The sequence below is a fragment of the Pinus tabuliformis genome, chromosome 1_2 (genome assembly GCF_031772625.1).
Source record: "Pinus tabuliformis cultivar Carrire ecotype Pingquan chromosome 1_2, CPIR1, whole genome shotgun sequence".
Classification (NCBI taxonomy): Eukaryota; Viridiplantae; Streptophyta; class Pinopsida; order Pinales; family Pinaceae; genus Pinus; species Pinus tabuliformis.
The window spans coordinates 691,058,402-691,081,310 of NC_142298.1; the positions used below are offsets into that span (position 1 = coordinate 691,058,402).

The 22,909-nt window shown below is 37.8% G+C and overlaps 1 pseudogene; it reads right to left on the minus strand.

Annotated features, from left to right (window-relative positions):
* Positions 1 to 20,996, minus strand: part of LOC149207632 (protein RRC1-like) — a 33,559-nt pseudogene extending 12,563 nt beyond the window's left edge.
* Positions 20,997 to 22,909: the final 1,913 nt, after the last annotated feature.

Genomic DNA, 22,909 nt, shown 5'->3' on the forward strand with positions numbered 1-22,909 from the left:
AAACCTTCATTGCATTCCCACTTCTTCAGTCAATAAAATTTTCATTCCATTTTCCTTTTCATGTTTTCAAATAAAACCTTGATCCACTATTCATTTTCCTTCATAGTCATTATACTTTCCTACCTCTCTTTCACTAACTTGTAACCCAACAATAAAACCGTTCAGTTCCCCTACAAAGCTGATTCATTCCATTTTACTTTTTGCTTTGTCAAATAAACCTTGAACCACTACAAATTTTTTCATCCATAGTCCTTCAAAATTCTTATTTTATGCTTGTGTTAAATGATGGAGGATTCCTTAAGGCCTCCCTTCTAACAAGTCTTGGCCTATCAACATCATCACATTATCTAGGATCAAGGCTATTGTCCTTAGTAATACCTTGAGGCTTGTATGCCTTAACGACAAGCTCTCTCGCCAACAATCTTGGGAATACACCAATGTCCCTTTGATCGTTGGATCTTGCAAGTGGCTTGACATGAGCTCATCTATTCACCCTTTGCAAGATGTACTTAGGTACCTTGGCACTCATTGATATTAGTGGTGAGTTGCCTCACATTGGTTAATGACATTCATCAATGGTCAATAATCCAATAAATTCTCTTCATGTTCGACATCGACACATTTATTCGCATGACTAGAATTGTACTATCGGTTTTGTAACGATTGAAGACTACATCATTTCAGCAGTTTGTAGCAGATCAATTTGTCATAACAACAATAAAGATTCAAGCCTTGTCATCAACAAAGAGAACACATAAGAAGATCCAAATTCCTTTATTTACATACTCCATGATCCGGAAACATCAGAAACTACACTCTTCAACATCCACAACTCATGTACATTGAAGGTAAGTGAAGGTATGTGGTTTTCTAATTTTTAGTCATGCAATTCCTTAAAATGCTAAAATTGTAATTTTGGAAAATTCCTCATTTACGCTCCCTTTCTCATATTGTCATAAACTAAAAAACACCTTTAGTTGGGGGGAAGGGACATCAATTCATATTCACATTTCATACACCATCACACATTTTCATTTCATTCCAACTTGCATATTCTTTCCAATCAACTATTCTTGTAGTATGATTCCAAAAGATTATATGCTTTGCAAATTATCAATTCATTGATAAGATATTATAGGACTTGAAAAAAATTATAAATGTTTTCATAAACTTTGATGCAACAAAGAAAATAACGCATTGTTACACAAGAACCATTGCTCCAAAAAAAAAAAAATTGGTTGTCACACAAGAACCAACCATAAAAAATATATGTTGCAATCAAATCTATTACACTTTGCAAAAAGAAAAAATATAGTCAAGCAAAGTTTGGAAAGAATCTGTACAAGTCAAAGCTCATAAAGAAGCAAAGCATTTCAAGAAAAAAGATCAACTCATGGACAAGTGAATCAATGCAATAGTTGCATGAGGACATGCAACAACTTTAGTTGGGGGGTATGTTGAGTCTCAAAATTGTCTTCCATATTCATCCATATTTCCATCGTTTCATAAACCATTTAGCCCTCATTTCATAGCTATCTAGCCTAAAACCCTACATCAAGTGACCATCTTCATGTTTATATGGGTTAGGATCTTTGTTTTCCAAAGTTATTTATTTCATGTATTTAAAGTGAATTTATGATTAAAAACTAGGAAATTAACATGGTTTCATATATCTATATATTTGTTATGAGTTTTGTGACATGTGTAGGCGTATTTGGAGGTGCTAGAAGGGTCTTACTTGGCCTCCCAAGATCAAATTCGAATTTCAACTCAAGAGGTGGACCATATTCCAAGGAGAAGGATCTTGAAGATATTGATGTGTCATAGGATTTGTATCTAGCATTTAGGGATAAGTTGAGACAAGTATGGATCTAGTAGATATTTAAGGGATCTACATTTATTGAGTAGATATCCCTAATTCATGTATAAATAGGAGGAGCATCCTTCAAAGGAAGCTAATAGTTGTCATTTTATTCATTAGCATCAGATTTATGATTGTTCATTCAGCATGAATAATATCATTTTCTCCAAATCATGAGTTATGAGTGTTGTTTGATTCTTAAGATGTGATAACCGTTCTTGTATGCTCATTGAGGAATGGAAGGATCCCCATCAACCACAACCTACATACCATTGTAACATTGTTTGATTCATGTTATTGCCTTTCATGCAAGTGTGCTTTAATTTCTATAAGTGTGATTTTCTTTCTACAAGTTTGATTTACTTTCTTACATTTGATTTGATTGCCTTTAAACTGCATGCTTAACAACTAACTCACTAGTTATTATTTATTGCTTTCTGTATTAATTGGTTGCTTTCTAGATTATCATAGTTTGCTTCTTACAGTTGTTCATAGATTTGTTTGCTTTTGAATAGTTTAGAAATTCCATGGTGTTAATTCATTCATTCAAACTTCAGAATTTAATTTAGTTTTATTGCATGAGATTTCTTTTGCAATTTTCTTTAGTTATATTTGTAATATGTATTTCCTTTCTCTTTTTCCATCATAAAAAAACTTTCTACAACAGTTTCATCTGAGGTCCCATATATTTTGGTTTGCTTCTAAGTTTACAAAACCCTCGGGTTAACATATTAAAATGACAAGGGATTTAGCATACCATTAAATCACCCTACATGATATCCTCTCTTTATTGTTTGATTTTATTTGAATGTTTATTTTGATTTTTCTTTGTATTTTAACTATGAAATCGAAAATACTTGGTATCATGTCCATTTAAACAACAACCAAAGCTTGAAGATGAAATTAGTATCACACGATATTGATTGAAATCCTTTTAAATGTTTTACGTTGAAATTTTAATGACTATTAGAAAAGTTTACTTTCATGTTGTTGTTTCTGCACGTGTTGTTTATACAATTGACCAAATTCATGCATTAGAGAACAAAATATTGTTGCAAATAAAATGACTAGGATTAGACACCACACCTCAGATTATTTGTTTTCACAAGTTATTTACAGCGTGATCTTTTTAGCATGTAACTTAGTTTTCATGATTGTGCATAATATTTCGCTGAAGGTTGAGTACTGAGTTACTAAGGTGTTATTTTCTATGGTGACATTTATTTGTTTCTATAGGTCATTTGGCTACTATCGCTCAACTGAAGAAAAATTGTTCGAGTTTCTTGGTTTTATGGGGAAGAATGGATTTAACATTGTTGATGTTGAGGTATATGTCATATAAATCCTTTATAGTTTACTTTAGTTTATATTTTAGTGTTCATCGTCTTTCATGTCTTACACTTTGCATTGTATCTTCTTTTGTTTTCAGAAAAGGAACTCAATATTGATGGTAAGGAGAAGGATTTGAAGAAAGAAGAGAACACTAACACTGGAGCAACAAATTAAAAAATAGAGAGAAGAGAACCAGTCTAGTGATACCCTTATAGCCAATATCCTGCATAAGACACACATGTAGAGGCTAATGTTCAAGTCTTCAGAGTTGGTGAATTCACCTGCAATGACTTCACAACACAATGATAATGTTTTGTAGCGATGGAACAACATTTCATGTGTAAATTATAGTCCAACTAATATTAATTTGGAAACTCATATTTTAATACTTGACATTTCATTTATATAATTTATGTGGTTGAAATTATTTATAGTTGCACTTGATATTGTTTAGTATTTTAATTAACATATATAACTTTGCATTTTCATATTAGATGAACTAGTGCACATTGTATGACATTTTTTTTAATTTAGTCACAAAATTATGCTAACTAATTTATGTTTTTTAACAATGAAAATATAAAATCAATCTAAAACTATTAAATTAGTAGTTTATATTGATTAATGATGAACACAAATAAAATGAATATACGATTAAATTAGTCATTTATAATCATTCTTAATGAAAATAAATGAAATGAATATAAACTACTAAATTAGTAATTTATATAACGAATATGAAACTACCAAAAAAATATTAAATGAATTTTGCAAATGATTAATTTGTGACTATAAATGACAACTAAATTTTACATGTATACGACTATTAGTAGCTAATTTACAGTATCTTATAACATGACCAACATTTTTTTCATATTTCTTTGGTCATTAATTGGTTTTCTTGGATGATCACATAGTAATATATTTTATTGTATATTTGGTCATTAATTGTGAAAATTAATGACTAAATTAATGATCAAATTTATGACTAAATATACTACTAGAAGATAAAATTGAGACAACCAACTAATGATTAAGCTAAAAATGACTAAAGGTTGGTCGCATTATAAGATACTGTAAATTAGCTACTAATGGTCACTGACTAAAAAATGGTCGTTTGTATGCAAATTTTAGCCATTTGTTTAGTAACTAATTAGCCATTTTGTACTAGTGGTTCAAATCATGTGACCAGGTGTCAAAACACCAGCATTTTATCCCTTCAATGATTGATATCCATCACTGATGGAAAGTGAGGATCCAAAACTAGACACTACCCCCTCCTTCTTTGTACTAGAACAAGGTCAGCCCCCCACATTATGCTAATATCACAGTAGTGGAATTTGACCATTGAATCAATTTAGAAGAACCCATCGGAACTATTGTTGGGTGAAAATAAGGTGTCTTTTAGAACTCTTAAATGCCTCACATTAGTAAGTCTTTTTGTTTCAAGAGTGTACACAATATGTGCAAGTGATGTAAATCGTTGAATCTACAGAGGGTACTGCTTTAAAATAACATTGATTTCAATACAAGAGTAAATGGATCAAACCATAAATTACCAATTTGTAACTTCAAGGAAATTAACTTATTCAATCATCAAAACTCAATCTTAAGCGAGATCACAATCCAATCTTAACCGAAAGTTCTAACTGCAATTAGGTCAACTGAGTGCACCATAATGATAATAGATCTCTTTCAGTTGAATCTAGGCTCCTACATAAAAGGAATACATCTGATATAATCAATAAAACTCTAGCATTCAATTAACAATAAATGATTCTTAATCAACTCAATCCACGATATTAAATAAATGAAACAATCAACATAAATAAGAACCAATGCAATGAACATACAAACTCAACACTAGTGAAAGTAAATCAATCATAAAACTATAAAACAGAGTAATTAAACTATAAAAAGGTAAACTCTAAAATAGGGAACAACAGTGAAATCCACCAATGACCGGACCCAAGCTGCCAGTGATTACTGCTTGATTACTTCAAAATCTCATAAATGAACAGCAACGTGAATTATACATTATTCATCAAATCCAAATTACAGCACACTATCTTTCAGAATAACACTTTGTATATTAAAATTATAACTGAAGAAAAAAGGTGAAAATTTCCCTCTCTATTCTATTCGTCTTTCCCTTCTTATAGTCAAAGAGGGAAAGAGATAAATGCGATTCCTCAAGATCAGGAGATCCTGAGGAATTCACAATTAAATGTTATTATCAAATAGTCTTTATATCTTGCGCTGATCCTCCTGATTTGCTTCTTGATTTGACCGCACAAGACGCGCATTACGTCCTCTTTAGCCTTTGCTATTCAATAGTTTGAACAATAGCTATTCCCTTCACCAATTTTTGCATAATAAACAACGAAAGTTAGTTTTGTCAGTCAAATCGCATCAAAAGCAGTTTCATTCATTTTCTATCAAAATCTTATCAAAACCTTATTACGTCATGGCATAAATGCATAAGAAGGAGGAAAAATATAGTGTAATAAAGGGTAAATTTATACCTGTTTCACAGCCCAACAGTATTCCCTGCTTACCTTGTTTCACGTCCTCATGAACATAAATAGTTATTATGTAATGCAGTTAAAGAGTAAGCAGGAAAGACTTTTTCTTTATCTGACCTAAAACCATGCTTTTGTATTAAATTTGCAAAAGTTGTCCCTTCATGACCTTCAGGCAACTCATAATCAAAACAGTATCCTTCAGGTGGGTACCAAATAATAGGACTCCTAAATCGACATCCTAGCCGATATGGTCCTTCCCTTAAGATAATATTTCTGTAAGTGACAAAATAGCTTGAAGTAGCTTTAAAATTCCTATAATTAAATAGTTCTCTTTCCTTGACACTATTGGTTGAGACTGTCCATCTCTGCTTGTATGTAATCAAGGATCTTTCCTAAATGGATAAGAAATACTCCCTTCCTATTTGCACAATTTCTTTATGTATAGGCCCCAGAATCTTAGTTACACCCTCCTGTGTCATGAGCCTTTTGTGTCTAATAAAAAGTTGCAAGGGTTGTGTAGGTTCCATGTTCTTTTCTTTGAAAGGTGTTATAAGCCTTAAACCACTTGAGTTGGTTTACTGCAAAAGAAATAAAGGCCTGGAACTGAATATCCCCAATAAAAGGACTAGGATTATTATCCACCTCCCCTTCTAATACAAAATTGTGCAAATAAAATTCACAGATGAGACGTTGGACCTTTTTTCCAATGCTCCTTACAACAATTTATGAATTCGTCAATTGTCTTCAATTCAACTGACTTGCCAACCTTAACAGCTTTAATCTTCAACATCAAATATCTTTCTAATAAAAATAGAGTGTAATTTGTGGCAGGAGACCTGCAAGATAAGACATCAGAGTATAAAGAGAAAATAGCATCGACCTGGCCCACGACCTTATCTAGCTTGGCTTTTATTTTCCTCTGCTTTTCTTCCTCCTACCTGAACTTATCAAAAGTTTCATTCTCGGTTATGGTCAATTCTCTAAATTTCTTCTACAACTCCTGATACCTTTACAGAGGAACTATCTCCATATGAAATTTCTCTAAAGCAAGTTGGGCTTGTGCCAACTTCTCTTGTAACTCTGAAAGAAAATGATCACTGCATGATGGAGCGTTATTGACTTTTTCTTTTGTCTGGATGATTTTGGTGTGAGAGGGTAAGCTCTTGGTTTGAGTAGACTTATCTATCAACTCTATGTGGAAGCTTGTTTGTGTAACCTCCATCTGAGTGGAAATAGGTTCGGTCTGGGTTCCTATTGCCCTACCTTCACATATTTATGTTTGTGTGGCGACAGTGACTAACTCAGTGGTAGTGTTCTGAGCTTCCCTATTTTCAGTCTCTTTCAATTTCCGACGTAGCAGCTTAACCATCTTTTGGAGCTTTCTGTATTTCTTTCTCAGCTTCCTTAACTTTGTTTTGGCTACTCACTTCTTTGGAGGAGTGCCCTTTATAGAAACAATTTTATCAATACTCTTTGTATCTAAGGGTTACTGGTGCTTGTCTTGGCTATGTTCCAATATATCCGTCTCACCTGACTACTTATCATATTCATGCATTACTTCTGTGTCCATTTCCTCTTCCTGATGTACAGCTTCTGGGGAAGGCAAAATTTCTGTGTGACAAGAATCTTCTGAGGATTAAGCTTTGTTCAGATTCTGGTCAAGTGATTCTCCAGGTTGCATATAGGCATTCAAATTTGCAAGAACCTGGGCCATCCCTTCCTCAAATTCCTCCAAACAATTGTCTTGGGGGCTCATAGGTGGTGTTTGAGGAGGCCCTGCTTCATTCTCTAATTCATCATAATTTTGAAAATAATGTTGTGTTTCCCCTTGTCCTGGGTCAAAATTGGGTTCTTCCTCAGGTTCTGATTCAGAATTAGGCTCTTCCTCATGTTCTGGTTCAAAACTAGGTTCCTTCTCTTGTTTAGGTTCAAAGTTGGGTTCCTCCTCCTGTTCCTGTTCAAAATTTGGTTCTTCCTTTAGTTCTGCTTCAGAATTACCTTCTTCCTCTGGTTCCAGTTCAGATTCTTGCACAGTAATTGGACTTGTTGGTTCTACCAACTGTTCGATGCTACCCTAAGTATCTACGAAAGTCCTCTAAACTAGGTTTGGCTTTGTTGAACGCCTGCACTTGTGGGGTCCTGTTGCTGTATGAGCAATTTGTTTTCTCTTTGGAGCAGGGTTCTGCTATTCAATTTCCATAGTTTCATGGGTTTAGACTACAGGGTTTGTCCCTATCTCTAGCGGTGCTATAAAATTATCCCAAATTAAATTTTGCTGGGCCAGACTGTGACTAACAATTAGTCTGATCAAACCATGATGACTAACTACAGTCTCAAGATGTCTAGCCCATCTTATTCTATCTGATGTGTCATGCAATAATGAATTCAAGAAAAATGGTAAATTGACAGTGAGCTTCTGCTTTAAAACAGCTAAGAGTTTAAGTTGTCGTGGTTTTACCACATCTCAGCGACCATCACAGGTGATGTACTTCTAGATGACACTTGCCAATTTGTGCCATGGTTCTCCCAAAGAGGATGGTTGAATGCCCTTTCCTTTTCGTGTTAATTCCTCGTCTACGTCTCTAAAAATCTCCACCATGTCATGCAACATTATGTGCTTTTTAGGCCATACTGCTCCTTCTGTCAACAACTCGGAAACTTTAGCTATCACAGCCTCTTATATTGTTACTCTTACGCCTTTTACTGTGGACTGTCCATTATGTAAGTGTTGTAAAAAATCGATAGCAATTTCTTCGTTGGGGGCCTAAAGTCTACTGAAATATGATATCCATCTTGCATGCTCTAGAATTTCCCCGGCTCTATCAAAAATCTCCAATACTAAGGGTTCTTGACGAATTGATTTTCCACCCATAATGCTTGAAATTCTTCCAATATTTGTCCTACAATTTCAAGGATTAACACAACATAAAAGAAATAGCAGAGAACAACAATTGCTTTGGTGAAATAGAATAGCAAGTAGATGTAACAACTAAATTCCATGATGTTAAGCAGAATTTCCATGAGAATTAATAATATTAATTCAAGGACTATCATACTGCCACATGTCATTTGATCATGGGATATCACAGCAACATATCAAGTCGAATAAGCGGAATAAATATAGCGCATGCAAAGGCATAATGGAAATCCTCCCCCTCCTTAAAAGAGAGGTCACCTATGACCGAGTAGACAGGGAAAGTGTTGTTCTGATGGCAAGGCAAGGGAATGAATAGTACAGTAGTAAATGAAGCAGAGTACGCATATCAATGATAGGATGACAAGAGGTATGGTTATAATGAGAGCAGAGTGTGTAACGATAGTTATGAATAAGATATAGGATGCTTTGGGTTGATGATAAGTTATGTGAAAAAGAAAAGGACATCAATATGCCAAAAAGGTACTCTGCTGACGGTATTCTAGCCAAGAATGATATGATTGATCGAAAGACATTATCTCATGCATAACGGTTCAAAACAGGGGAAAATTAAGGAAATAATTTCTCCGATAAAAAGAAAGAATAAGAAGAGGGTATTATAGTAGTAATTGATGATAAGATATAACTTCAATACCACAAGCAGAGCCTCTGCTGCCAGCAGGCATCCATAGCCTTAGCAGGGTTGCTTTTTAACCCATATGAGCCAGGATCCTTAATTTATAAATGGAGAGTTCCAATGTTGTTCTACAAAGGAGATCAGTGTGCTGGTGTGGTAACCCGATAACCACACTTCCATTCACTGGGATGTAGCAAAAGTGATCAGGCCGGCTCTTGACAAGACCTCCTGTTCCAAGGATATTTTGGCTATCCAATGGATCATAACCATGGTGTGGTGGCCATAATGGGAATGCCACTTTTCTATAACCTTATGAACATGGTAGGCTGGTTCGTTATTTGGCCCCCTATCCTCCATCTGAAAACAAAATTTTGTTGTTCTTACACATTTTTGTGATAAATAGAGGGAGGTTCAATACTCCTTAAGAGCAGGGATGGTAGAAGAACTTGAACATGTCAATAGAAAAGTATACCCATAGTCTTATTTGTTATAGACAGAGAAGATTATTGTTGGGTGTGGAGCCTAATTATCTTCTGTATTCAAAGGTATTGCCGCATTGGACCCCAGTTCGTAATGGCCACCCGTAAAATATTCGCTACAGGGTCATTCATTAGGCAGAGATCTGACGGTAAAAGTTGTGTTTAATTTAGGGATTTTTGCCCTAGAAGGCAACCCCTCACTATATATGAGGGAATTGTATTACGTCTACATATATCTGTATTCTGAGGAGGAAGAGAGAGGAGATTGAGAGCGAAGAGGGAATTACAGTGGATCTGTTGTAGGTTGTATCTATTCAGTTTGTTGGATAATATAAAAAGAAGGACAGGCTGTTTCTCGGCTCTGATACTCGGTAAAAACACTTTTCGGTGTAAAAATTGAAATACAAAGGAAAGATGCCCGAAGCGATAAAGCAGGACCCAAAGGGGACTTATAGGCATGATTTATAAAATTTGAGTTCCGTAAGCGGGATTTTGGGCAGGTCTTAGCTGGTAAATGGTATTGGGCCGGCTCCGCCCAATCGCATACAATGAACGATGTGTGCTTGGCGGAGGAGAGAGGAAAACCACCTTTTCGGGTGGGTAACCTCTGTACTCTTAAGCCACCCGAAATCGCATATTGACTGTTGGATAGGAGATCCCGTAGATCGACAGTGAGGCTTGTGAAAGCAACCCAAGGTGGACCCGACATGATTATAGGGTGGATGCGATAAATTTTCAAATCCAATAGAAAGAGTTTTGTTGGTTTTTTGTTGAAAAGTGTGCAACAAGAAATGCTTGTTTAGAATGCAACAAGATGATGGAGCTTAGTGGAAAGGAGTTGCCTTCACTAAGTGGGCCCGCAGGCAAATTATGGCGTAAGTTCTATTTTTGATCACAGTGTGGGTGATCACAGTGTGGGTGACCACAGTGTGGGTGATCACAGTGTGGGTGACCACAGTGTGGGTGACCACAGTGTGAGTGATCAAAGTCTATTTTTAGACTGGCTGTCAAAAATAGAAAAGTCAAATATTATTGTCTCATAATAATATTTGGACTATAAACTTGATCTTATTCTCTTGGAGCACTTCAGGATGAGCTACGAATGTGGTACATGCAGATCCCAAAGGGAAATACATGGTTACCTATGGGATGACTAATATTTGCATGCAGGACTTCAGTTAGAACTCAAGTGAGTTGAGTTTAGTGGACTAGAGGTGCAGTTGATGGAGTTGTGTTCAGTTTAGCTTTGTTAAACTGGTTGTATTTAGTCTAACTGATCAATAGACTAGAGATGAGTTGGGTGAATTAGTTATTAATTAATTCACAAGTTGTTAACTCATAATGCAACTATAGAATACATCAGTTAACTCAGTTGCATGTCAGTGCATGTTCAGTTCAGCAGGGACAGGTGTTAGAGGATCAGATTGCTATCAGTTGTGACTATAGTTGTGCATGATGATTTGCACAATTAGAGGGATTGAGTATGCCAATGAATTGGCCAATATCAAGAATTGTAGCCTGTGCTCATGTCCAACAGAGTGTGAGTGATTATTTGCAGGTCAAATACGAGTTTGGTAAGCCATTCTCATCAGTTCTTGAGCAAGTATTGAGCTGTGGAGGCAGGCAAGCAGCGGGGGAGATTTGGAGATCAGATCTAAGCTGTATTGTGTGTAGCATGTGGAGATAGTACTGAGTACTTGTGAGGAGTATTGTACTATGTATTGTTACATGATTCAATCACTATAATATACAGATAGTGTGGGGTTTTTAGCGAGATGCTTTCCCTGGGATACATACTGTGTTAATGAGTTTGATTGATGCTTCTATGTGTGCCTGTGAATGTTTCTGCTTCTGTAAATTGATGATCAACGTAGAGGAGATTATGTATTATACATGTTCCGCTTATAATTGTATGATCAGGATAATCTCTATGAATATGTGTTAAATTATTCAAAATTTCTACATGGTATCGGAGCTGCTTGATTTGTAGAAAAGATTTTTACAGGATATCAAGCGAGGATTGATCATCGGATCTATTATTCAGAAAGTGTTTACATTTTATTTCTTCAGGTAGAGTCTGTAATCGGGCCAGGTAGCCTCTGGATTCATCCTTCTTTTGGAAGGTGAGATATCCGATGAATTCCCAGACAGTCAATCTCTGTACAAGAAATACTTTGTTCTCATGAATTCTAGATCAGAAGCAATTGAGTTTTGAGCTGGTGGAATTCGGATTTAATTCCAAAGCAAGAGATAAAACTCAGAAACATTCAGTGTGAGAATGGAGACAGTATGCCCCAGTATCTCATGAAGTTCACCCAATGTCGGGATGAGCTGGGAAGTGTGGGGGTGACTGTCGGATGAGGATGGTGAGTCTAGCACTCCTTGACCTTCCTAAGAGTTGGCATAGCTACCAGGACTCGGTGAATGGAAGGGAGAAACTGCCAAATTGGGAATGACTATGGTCAGATTTGATGCAGGAGGAGATTAGATGGCGCACCAAAGACAGTTCTTCATCTATGCAGGATGAGGAGAACTGTGCCTTAGCGAGTAAGGCGAAGAAGGGGAAGGGGAAGGTTTCTCTTTCCGAATCCAATTCTTCCAATGATGGGAAGAAGGTTGACAAGGAGAAGGTGAGATGCTTTCGTTGTCATGAGTTGGGTCATTATGCTACTAATTGCCCAAAGAAGATGTCCAAGAAGGGATCTGGGGAAGGATCTGAAGGTGAGGCACTTGCTTCACAGTTTGAGTTGGATTTCACCCTCTTCGCATACATGGTTTCATCCACGATGGGAAGTGGTTGGTTTCTTGACAGTGGAACTTCTTTCCACATGACCGGTGACAAAAGTTTGTTCAGTACTTTGGAGGAGAAAGATCTCCAGATACTCATAGGGATGGGTAATGATGAGAAGTATAGTGTCTCAAGTGTAGGCACGGTTATTTTTCAGAGGGAGCATGGAGCTTGCCTTACCTTGACCGATGTCAAGTATGTACCAGGACTGAAGAGAAACTTGGTGTCGATCGCGATGCTGGAAGACAGAGGCTATGATGTAGTCTTCAGTAAGGGAAAGGTTTTCCTTAGACACATCAACACTAGACAGGTGAACCAGATTGGTTCACGGGTCAAGAACCTGTATGCTCTTGAGGTTCAAGATGCATGCAAAGCCTTGAGCAGCGAGGCAACTGATAGAGACTTGGTGGTTGAGAGGGAGCATATATTACCTCTCAACATACAGAGCCAGAAGAAGTCTCAGACAATTTTGGAGGAGCCACGATTGGTGCAGCAACTTCAGGAGGTTGTGGAGGAGCCACAACAAGGGAAGCTGAGAGGAGATAGAGTAGAGACATCTACTCATGCAGAGACCTCCAATAGGGGGAAACTTCGAGCCAGGTGGGCTGAGGGATCGCATGCAGCCATACCTCCAGGTAGGAGGTGGGGTGATGTGGATTGATCGTCCCAAGGAGGAGGGGCAAGATCCTTAAGGTACCCAACCTCTTGGATGAGACCTTGCTACGGGAGCCCCAGATGTGTAGTAGTAGGAACTGACTAATTGGGTAGAGACAGATGCGGATGGAGCGGCAGAGAGAGCGACAGTGCAGGGAATCCCAGGACAGCGCATAACTAGCAGGCTACAGCAATGCAAGAGGCACAAGTGTTTTGCACAGTGCTAGGTGGCATAGAGAAGTGTGCAATGGTGCGAGATGCATGGAGATGTTGCAGTAGCGTAGATGTCAGAGAGGGAGCACTTGTCAGCAGCAGGTAGAGCTTCAGCATCAGAGGGTGTTTCTAGCCCAACAGGGAGGTCAGTTGGGAGGTGCAGTGCGGATGCAATGCTGGGAGATAGAACTAGCAGCAGCATAGATGCAGTCAGAGATCAAAGTGACAGAGGCTAGAGCAGTCAGATACTGAAGAGCACAGAGATGCAGAGTTTTCAGTCGACAAAGGCAATAGTAGTCAAAGACTTTGATGACAGAGCAAGTGGACCAGCCAGATGTGTTGCATGGAGAACATTCCAGAGTTTCAGGATCAGGTTTGAGAGGAAGCCTTTCTTGTTGAGAGTGAGTGTTGAAAAGTGTGCAACAAGAAATGCTTGTTGAGAATGCAACAAGATGATGGAGCTTAGTGGAAAGGAGTCACCTTCACTAAGTGGGCCTGCAGGCAAATTATGGCGCAAGTTCTATTTTTGATCACAGTGTGGATGATCACAGTGTGGGTGATCACAGTGTGGGTGACCACAGTGTGGGTGACCACAGTGTGAGTGATCACAGTGTGAGTGATCAAAGTCTATTTTTAGACTGGCTGTCAAAAATAGAAAAGTCAAATATTATTGTCTCATAATAATATTTGGACTATAAACTTGATCTTATTCTCTTGGATCACTTCAGGATGAGCTACGGATGTGGTACATGCAGATCCCAGAGGGAAATATGTGGTTACCTATGGGATGACTAATATTTGCATGCAGGACTTCAGTTAGAACTCAAGTGAGTTGAGTTTAGTGGACTAGAGGTGCAGTTGATGGAGTTGTGTTCAATTTAGCTTTGTTAAACTGGTTGTATTTAGTCTAACTGATCAATAGGCTAGAGATGAGTTGGGTGAATTAGTTATTAATTAATTCACAAGTTATTAACTCATAATGCAACTATAGAATACATCAGTTAACTCAGTTGCATGTCAGTGCATGTTCAGTTCATCAGGGACAGGTGTTAGAGGATCAGATTGCTATCAGTTGTGACTATAGCTGTGCATGATGATTTGCACAATTAGAGGGATTGAGTATGCCAATGAATTGGCCAATATCAAGAATTGTAGCCTGTGCTCACGTCCAACAGAGTGTGAGTGATTATTTGCAGTTCAAATACGAGTTTGGTAAGCCATTCTCATCAGTTCTTGAGCAGGTATTGAGCTGTGGAGGCAGGCAAGCAGCAGGGGAGATTTGGAGATCAGATCTAAGCTGTATTATGTGTAGCATGTGGAGATAGTACTGAGTACTTGTGAGGAGTATTGTACTATGTATTGTTACATGATTCAATCACTATAATATACAGATAGTGTGGGGTTTTTAGCGAGATGCTTTCCCCGGGATACATATTGTGTTAATGAGTTTGATTGATGCTTCTATGTGTGCCTGTGAATGTTTCTGCTTCTGTAAATTGATGATCAACGTAGAGGAGATTATGTATTATACATGTTCCGCTTATAATTGTATGATCAGGATAATCTTTGTGAATATGTGTTAAATTATTCAAAATTTCTACATTTTTCATGTATTTCCCGTGTATTTGGGATTTTACCCAAAACACTTATGCAATGTGATATGTTGCCTAATGGCAGACCGGATAGGGATTTTAGGGGCGATTGAATGGAATTTCACGTCTAGATTTCACATCCGATAGTGTATTATCCAGAAATCTCTGTGTAATGAAATTTTCTTCGTTTTCAGGTTTTTGCCTAAGAGAAGGCCCCGAAACCTCTGTAACCACTCCAGATCCTCATGCCACACTGTAAGCAAGCGTTTTTAGAGGCAATAATGCATTTTGAATATATAGAGCCACAGAGCCAGATGGCCAGTCGAACTAACAAGGAGCAGAGAAGCCACAAAGGCGCAGAGAGATGATGATATGCATAGAAATGACTGGGGTAGCTGAAAAGCCAGAAAAGCACCTCAAGGGAGGTAGAGATCTCAATGGAGAGCAAGCAGAAGCAAGAGAGTAGAGAGAGTGAAAAGCTAATGAGCAGAGTAGCTGAGGGAGTCTTTGTAGTCACTTGGAGGTCAAGTGAAAAGCCAGAGAGCTTAAAGTTGCAGAAAGCCAAAGCCAGAGACAAAGAAGCCAGAGTCGAAGAACCATAGCCAGAGCCAGAGCCGAGTGCACGAGCGAGAGCCTAGAGCCAGAAAGCCGAGAGCTTCATAGCCACGAGATAAGATGGTGTTCTGAACCCATTGTGTTCTGTGTAAACCAGTGGAGTTGAGCGTGGATCTTGTAAAAGAACTTAGACCATAACCCCAGAGAGCCTAGTTGAGTTGACTTGAGCTCAAGGAGATGTAGCCCAAGAGTTTTTGGTGAACTCCATATTAAACTTGTTGTCTTATGTGTGATGCTCATTTGCTGCATTGTTTCAAGGTTATATTTTTTATATCAGTTTAAGCAAATCAATTTACAACACACAAACATTTTAAAACAACCATAAGCATACACCTTATTTTCAAGCACATATTTAATTCCACATTGGTTAATCATAAAGACTTGGGAATATTTAAGATTTGGAAGTGGGAGAGGTGCTTGTAAGTTAGACAAGAAGCCTAAGTGCCCCATTTTCAAATCAGGTGGTATCAGAGCTTAAGATTGGTTAACCTCACCTTCAAGAAGGTGATATTAAAGCTGGGTATACCAGAGCAAGTGGTATCAACTCAGAATGCTTGATTGACAGAGCAAAGATTGCTTGTCTGAAGGGTGTTTGACAATCAAATCCTTGACTGGTTGATTATCTGATTAATTGTACGCTTGTTTTGCAGATTGACTATTGTTTGAGTCTGCAGAGATGAAGGGAAAGCTATTGATAGCTCAGTCCAGGAAGGACAAGAAATAAGAAGGGTTGAAGGCATTCTTCTATCCCAAAGGACCTCAAGGCAATCCTTGAAGCACAAGAGGTTTGTTGCAAAAGGTTGCTTAAATAAGCTCTTTAGTAATCTTGTTTGAAGTTATTTTGTTCATTGGTATAATGACAACTTCTACAAGTGAGTCCTCAAACTCCTCTTGCATCACAAGACTCTTTGATGAAGACATGAAGCAAGACTTGTTCATTATGATGGACAAGGTGAGAGAAATGTGTGAGGAGGGAAGGAAGAGTAGCATACTTAGAGAGCAATTGAATTCCATGAAGGAAGAGAAGTAGTTGATTTATGACAAATTGAAGGAAATGGCGAGGCAAATTCATATTTCAAATATGAACTTGAAAAGGATGCATGAGTTGGAGTCACAACTCTTTGTTGCCCAAGAATCCTTGGTCAAGTATCAGCTTGAAGAAGAGGTAAACCATTCCAGTTTGTCTTCAAATTCTTCTAAGAATTCTTATATTGGTTCTTTTGAAAAACATACTAGAGGCATAGGTTCCAAGCTAATGTCCAAGATGGGCTATGAAGGGAAAGGCTTGGGTAAGCATGAACAAGGTATTGTTGAACCAATAATGGTTGAGGAAAGGCCTAAGTATTTGGGTCTTGGATATGGACAGTCTTATGGAGAAAGTTCCAAAGTTGCCATGAAGACCATTGAAATAGCTCCAAGAAGGAGTTTCAATGAAGAGTGTGAAAATTGTATTCGGGAGGAATGCAATAGATTGAAACATAATTTGTAGGATGCAGGTGTTTAGAAGCACACACTTGAACCAGAGAGTTATGGAAACTCTAACAGCATTGAAGAGATTGATGGTGTTCCAAAGGGAGCCACTTCTTCATTCAATTCACCTCCTCATAAAAGCAATAAAGGTGAAAGAGAAAGGTATAAATATGGTTCTAAACATATTCCTTTTGATTATGTAAAGCATGGCAAATTTCCACATAGATATGGCAAAAGAATTGCGTGATCCTTTTGTGGTTTGGATAGCCATCATGTTTCTAGATGTTGGAAGAGAATGGCCACATACAGGAAACTTTTGAAGGAAAAGAAGCAAGAAACCAAAGGTCCATTGGACAAGGCAAATCATGTTGTCAAGAGAATGCACATGTGTTGCACTTACTGCCATAAGCAAGGAAATATTGCTCGAAGGTGTTGGAATCTGAATCCAACAATGCTTCCACCAAAGCTGAAGAAAGTGGAAAGAGAAGATGGCAGAAATGGAAAGGAAGTTTCCATGATTGATGTGTTTCAGGATGATTCACATGTTGATGCTGATGTGCAAACAAAGGTAGTACCTTTGAAAGGGATTGGTGAGAAATGGTTAGAGTTCTTATCCAATTAAGATTGCATATCTATTGATGCATCTATTTTCATTTCTTTGTTAATGGAATGCAAGTTGCAGGACTTTACCAAGAAGGTGAATGGGAGAAGTTGAGTAGGAGGCTCACTTTGTTGCTGCAACATTATATTTCATTTCAACTTCGAAAGTACAATGTGCTTAAGTGGAAGTTGAAGAATGAAATGCATGCATGATGCAGGGGTTCCCCAGCATATAAATATACTTAGCAAGATGATGCCAGGGTTACCTAGCATATACTCGTAGTATGCAAGAATCTGCATAACACACCTGTCCCAAGAAATTTGACAATCAATGGAGTCAAATCTTCAGACCATAAATGGTCAAGGCCCTCTTATATAGTTCCTTTGTTAACATAACTAATCACCCCGCCTGAAACCTCCTATCAGGTCTATTTTTAACCTCAAGCCTTCGTATGAGACTTTGATTAAAGCTTTTCCTCTAATCCTTCTTATCAGGAATTAAAACCCTTCAGAACCTTAGTTCAAGCCATTAGCTGAATATATATATATATATATATATATATATATATATATATATATATATATAACCAGTCCTCTCAACCTTTGGTTAATACATATTTAACATATAAAACCCTTCATTCGCGCAATTTATTATAAATACGTTTACAAAGAAACATATGCAAACATACCCTTTTTCTACTTTCCGTACAGCTTCGCATAGATTCCGAGGTTGTACCTCGATCGCTATCGGCATTCGCTCTTATCGCGGGCACATCACATATATGGTCATATCATCCCTCTAACTCTGATATTCAACTATCGGAACGTTTATATATGTATATGGGATTTCATTAAAACCCCACTCCGAAACCCTTTATTTAGATTTGAAATTCATTTGAATCTTGAATATATTTATCGTCAGGTCCATAAATTATCGCTCCACAACGCTTCCGCTGCGACCTCCACCTTCTCCGATATGCGATAAGCAATTTATCGTTGTTCACGATATCACAACACCACTAACCACTACTGCTGGCCCTTAGTACCTCCGACTTCCGATTGCGATTTAACTCATGACTGTTGATCTGGTCACGATCCAACGGTTCATGAAAAATCACACTCGCTCATCTCAATACTCCAAGGCTTGCTCCAAAAATCTTAAAAGGGTATTTTCTGATGTGACTTAATCTTGGTTGTTGATCTTAATGATCCAACGGTTGTGGAGCGTCCATCCTTCACTTTTCGCTCGACTCTCTATACTTAGTTTTTTGCATTTTCTTTAATTTCTTCTTTGTAGTTTGGGTTTCTTCAAAGGTTCTACTTTCCACTCTTCCACGGCTCAGCTCATTCTCGCTAGGGTTTAACTTCACTCCTTCTCTCCAGAGCTCTGCTCTAATGCTCCAATTGGACTCAATGATTCCTTTCGATTCTTCTGAATCGTGCTCCTCTTTCTCTGCTTATTCTTCAGAACTCTGCCTTCCATTGTTTAGCTTCTCTGAGCTTAAATCTTAAGCGCATCTTCACTACACCATTCCTCCAGAGCTTCCTATGTCTCTTCACTTGGATTTGAAATCCATCGTGATTCCTCTGAATCACTCTATCCCTATGCGTCCTTCAGAATTATGCCTGCAACTTGTTGCAGAACCTACGAATTCACAGTAAACTCATACATGGAATACTTCAATATTCTGACACAGACAGGAAATAACTCTGCGTATATTAATGTAGAAACAATGATTACATTCGAGACTCCTCAGTCTCGCACACACACACAGGCCTGATTCTACTATTAGTGGCCTCCTCCTCTATTGAACACGCAGGTTCACTATTTATAAGAATACATTGGAATGGATCACTGAAGGATCTTATCAATCCTCTAACAAAAGCCCTAAAGATCGCTACATGCATACATATGTGGCAGATAAATAATTCTCCTCGAGACTTTATCCTTCCATCTTTTCTCTATTTTAAAACAAAAAAGTCCCCTTATCCAGCTCAATGGTCCACGTCTATTCTCCATTTAGTGCCTAAAAACTCTTTCTCGCTCCTAGAATCATGCAACTGTCTAAGAGTTCTGATTTACTTTGGACTCTTGTCATTTATTCCCACTCATGTTCTCATTTATTTGAGAGCACTTACAATTCCTTCCAATATCTAATTAAATCACTAAATGGCCTAAATTACATTAATTTTGAGACTTAGGAAAACTATTTCCCAAAAATACATGACCCCCTATGTCTACTATTTAAAATGATTTTCCCTTGGGTGAACGCTCCTGCATCAGACTCCCAAAGTAGAAAATATTCATGATCTCTTGATCATGTGTCTTTTGATCTTTGTCTTCCTGGATCCCACACTTTATTCTATAACTGTCCACATGCTTTGTTCCCTTGTTGTTGCTGCACTTCTACTGTCTTTTGCTCCATTTCTTCTTCCTATCAATCAGGTTCAACTTCTAATTGATCTTTCTTGCTTCTGCTACCATTTTCCTCCATTTGGACTACTTCATCATCAGCTCCCACATTTCTTCAATTTCTATGTCCAGCATATCTTTGGGCTGGTCCATATTCTGCTCCTTACTTCTTCCTCTTTCTTTTTGTTTCAGGTTACTATTGTTGTCTTCTATGCTGACTCCTATGTTGACTCTTGCTTTGCTTGCTTCAACTTTTGGTTTGCTTGCTCTTGGTTTAACGCTTGTTGTGACTCCTATGCTGACTTCTCTTTTACTTGCTTCATCCTTTGGTTTACTTGCTGCCTCCCTATCATCCTTACCCTCTTTCATGATTGAATCATGACTGTTCAACACTTTCTCCAGCAAATTAACTTCTCTGCTCCATGGATTGAATTCTTCCACAGAATCTCCTTCTTCCATCTTTAAGTGGCTTAGCTGTGCGAAATCTTCTCCAACATTTGCAACAAAACCTACATTCATAAAACACTTGTCAAAATTAAAAACATAATGCTGTTGTGCCTTATCTTCCTTTGGCAACAATTTAGTTTGCTGCTATGTTTTCTCCTTCTCCTCTGTCAGTACATCAGTATGATGATTTGAATTCTTAGCAGAATTCATGAGACCGTCAGTTAGTCTCTCTTCCACACCATCTGTTCTAATGATGTCTTCCTGCTTGGTTTCACAGTAGTGAATTTCTCCTTCCTTAACCTGCTACTGGTTATCCTCACTTTGAAATTGTTTGATTCCTACTACCTCTTTACCGTGTTCAAACAATCTTTGCTCAATCTCTTTGATCACATACTCATACTCATTCATGCTTTTTAATGAACCTGTAAAGAAATTATTACATCTTCCTATCTCCATGGCTACTTGAGACACATCTTCTTCTTCAAAAACTATAACTGTAGCTTCTGTTCTACCATCAGGTTCTCTCATCAGTTTCTCCAGTAGTTTAATCTCCTCTTCACACTTAGAAAGCACTTCATCACAATGCTCTCTTCTTCTAGCTTCATCCTTTACATGTTGTGTTACATTATTAAAACACTGTCTTCCTCTGACCCTTGTAGTCTCAAGGTCTTTCTGCTGTAGCAGATCACTACTTCCCTCATTCAAGAGGTCTTCTCCATCATACTCTGTTCTCATAGAGTACTCCTCCAGACTTTTGACATCTTCAAAAGACTGTCCATCCTCTTTAAAACACTCCTTTGTTAGTGTTCCTTTTCCCAAGGTTAAATCCTTTGCATAGGTTCCTTCCTTCTTAACATCCTTGAGTAGATGTATTTCTGCCCTTCTATCTATCTCAACTGTTTCCATGGCTATCTCCACCGTGCCTATCATCATAGTGAATTGATGCTCCTTTACTATGTTTTCAGCTAACATAGTCTCTTCCTCAAGTTTTCCTTTAGTCCCTTGCTGTTTATCTTCTCCAAGAGCTATCCTTGTCTCACCATCTGCATTAATATTCTCCTGCATTTTCTTTGCATCCACAAACAAACTATCAATCTTAAAAGCAATAGACTCTATGGTCCCACTGGATGGTTCAACCATCATATCTTCTTATTTTTCTAAATCCTTCATATGATTTAGAAATTTTGCGATTGTCTCCTCTTCAATCTCTTCAAGCCCTTCACGTGGTTGCTTGATTCTGCTGGTCTTCTTCCTTCTTCATGATAATATCAACCAATTGTCCTTCTTTACATTTTTCACCTGCATACACACATAAATTGTCAATTTTTAACCCATGTGACCCTTTGGTCTCACTTGAAGTTTCAGTCTTCAAGTCTTCATCTTCACTTTCTCCCAGAATTTCTCCTTGTTCTTGTTTACAGATATACTCTTCCATTTCCATTTCCAACTCAGCTTCCTTGAGTTTTTCGATCAGCCACTTCACTTGCTTTTGTTGTAGCCTTCTCTGCATCTCATGCCATTCCACTAGCTTCTTCCTCAAGACCCAGCCTAGTCTCTGGCTTTCCTCAAGCATTCTCCTTAATGCATTGAGTTGTTCTTTTAATTCAGCAAACCTCTTTTCTCAATTTCTTCTTGACTCACCCTCTTGCCATTTTCTTTGGCATCCTCTTTCTTATATCCTTTGCTATGGCTTCTCTCTGAACCTCTGCTATGAGTATCAGTAGTCATCTTCTTCTCTTCTTTCTTCATGAGCTCCTTTGCAACAAGCCTCTGCAACAGCTAGTCCTCCTGGCTGCAATCTTACCTCACTAAGCTCTCCTCACTCATTCTTTTGGTAAGTACGGTCCTCTATTTGGAACCTCTTCTTGAGAAACACCTTTGCTCCTTCTAGGCTTTTGCAATCTCTCACTTCTTCTTGAGAACACTTCAGCTGTCCTCTCTATCCAATCTCTTGTTGGATTCTTCAGGTTCATTGCCACTTCTCCTTCAGAGTGTTTCCCTTACTCTGTCTTCAAGAACACATCTGGTTCTCCTCTCACAGCTTTTCTTGTTGTCACTTGTGCATTAGTATAAAAACACACATTCTCAATTTAAAACAAAACATAACATATTACCTCTCCTTCAAGACCTCAGCATGATCTTGTTTCACCCATTCTTTTGCACTTGAATGGATTGTCCTCTATTTTGTCTCTAGGTCCTTTTTCCTCCAGAACTTGCATTAAGCAATCTTTCCTTTTCTTTCCTTTAAGGAATTCTCTGTTCCTTCCTATTCCAAGCCTCTACTCGAACTGCTACACATCATCTCATCTTTTAATTCTTTCACATAGAATCTTTCTGTTCTGTCTAACCCCAACTGTTTCACTTACAAT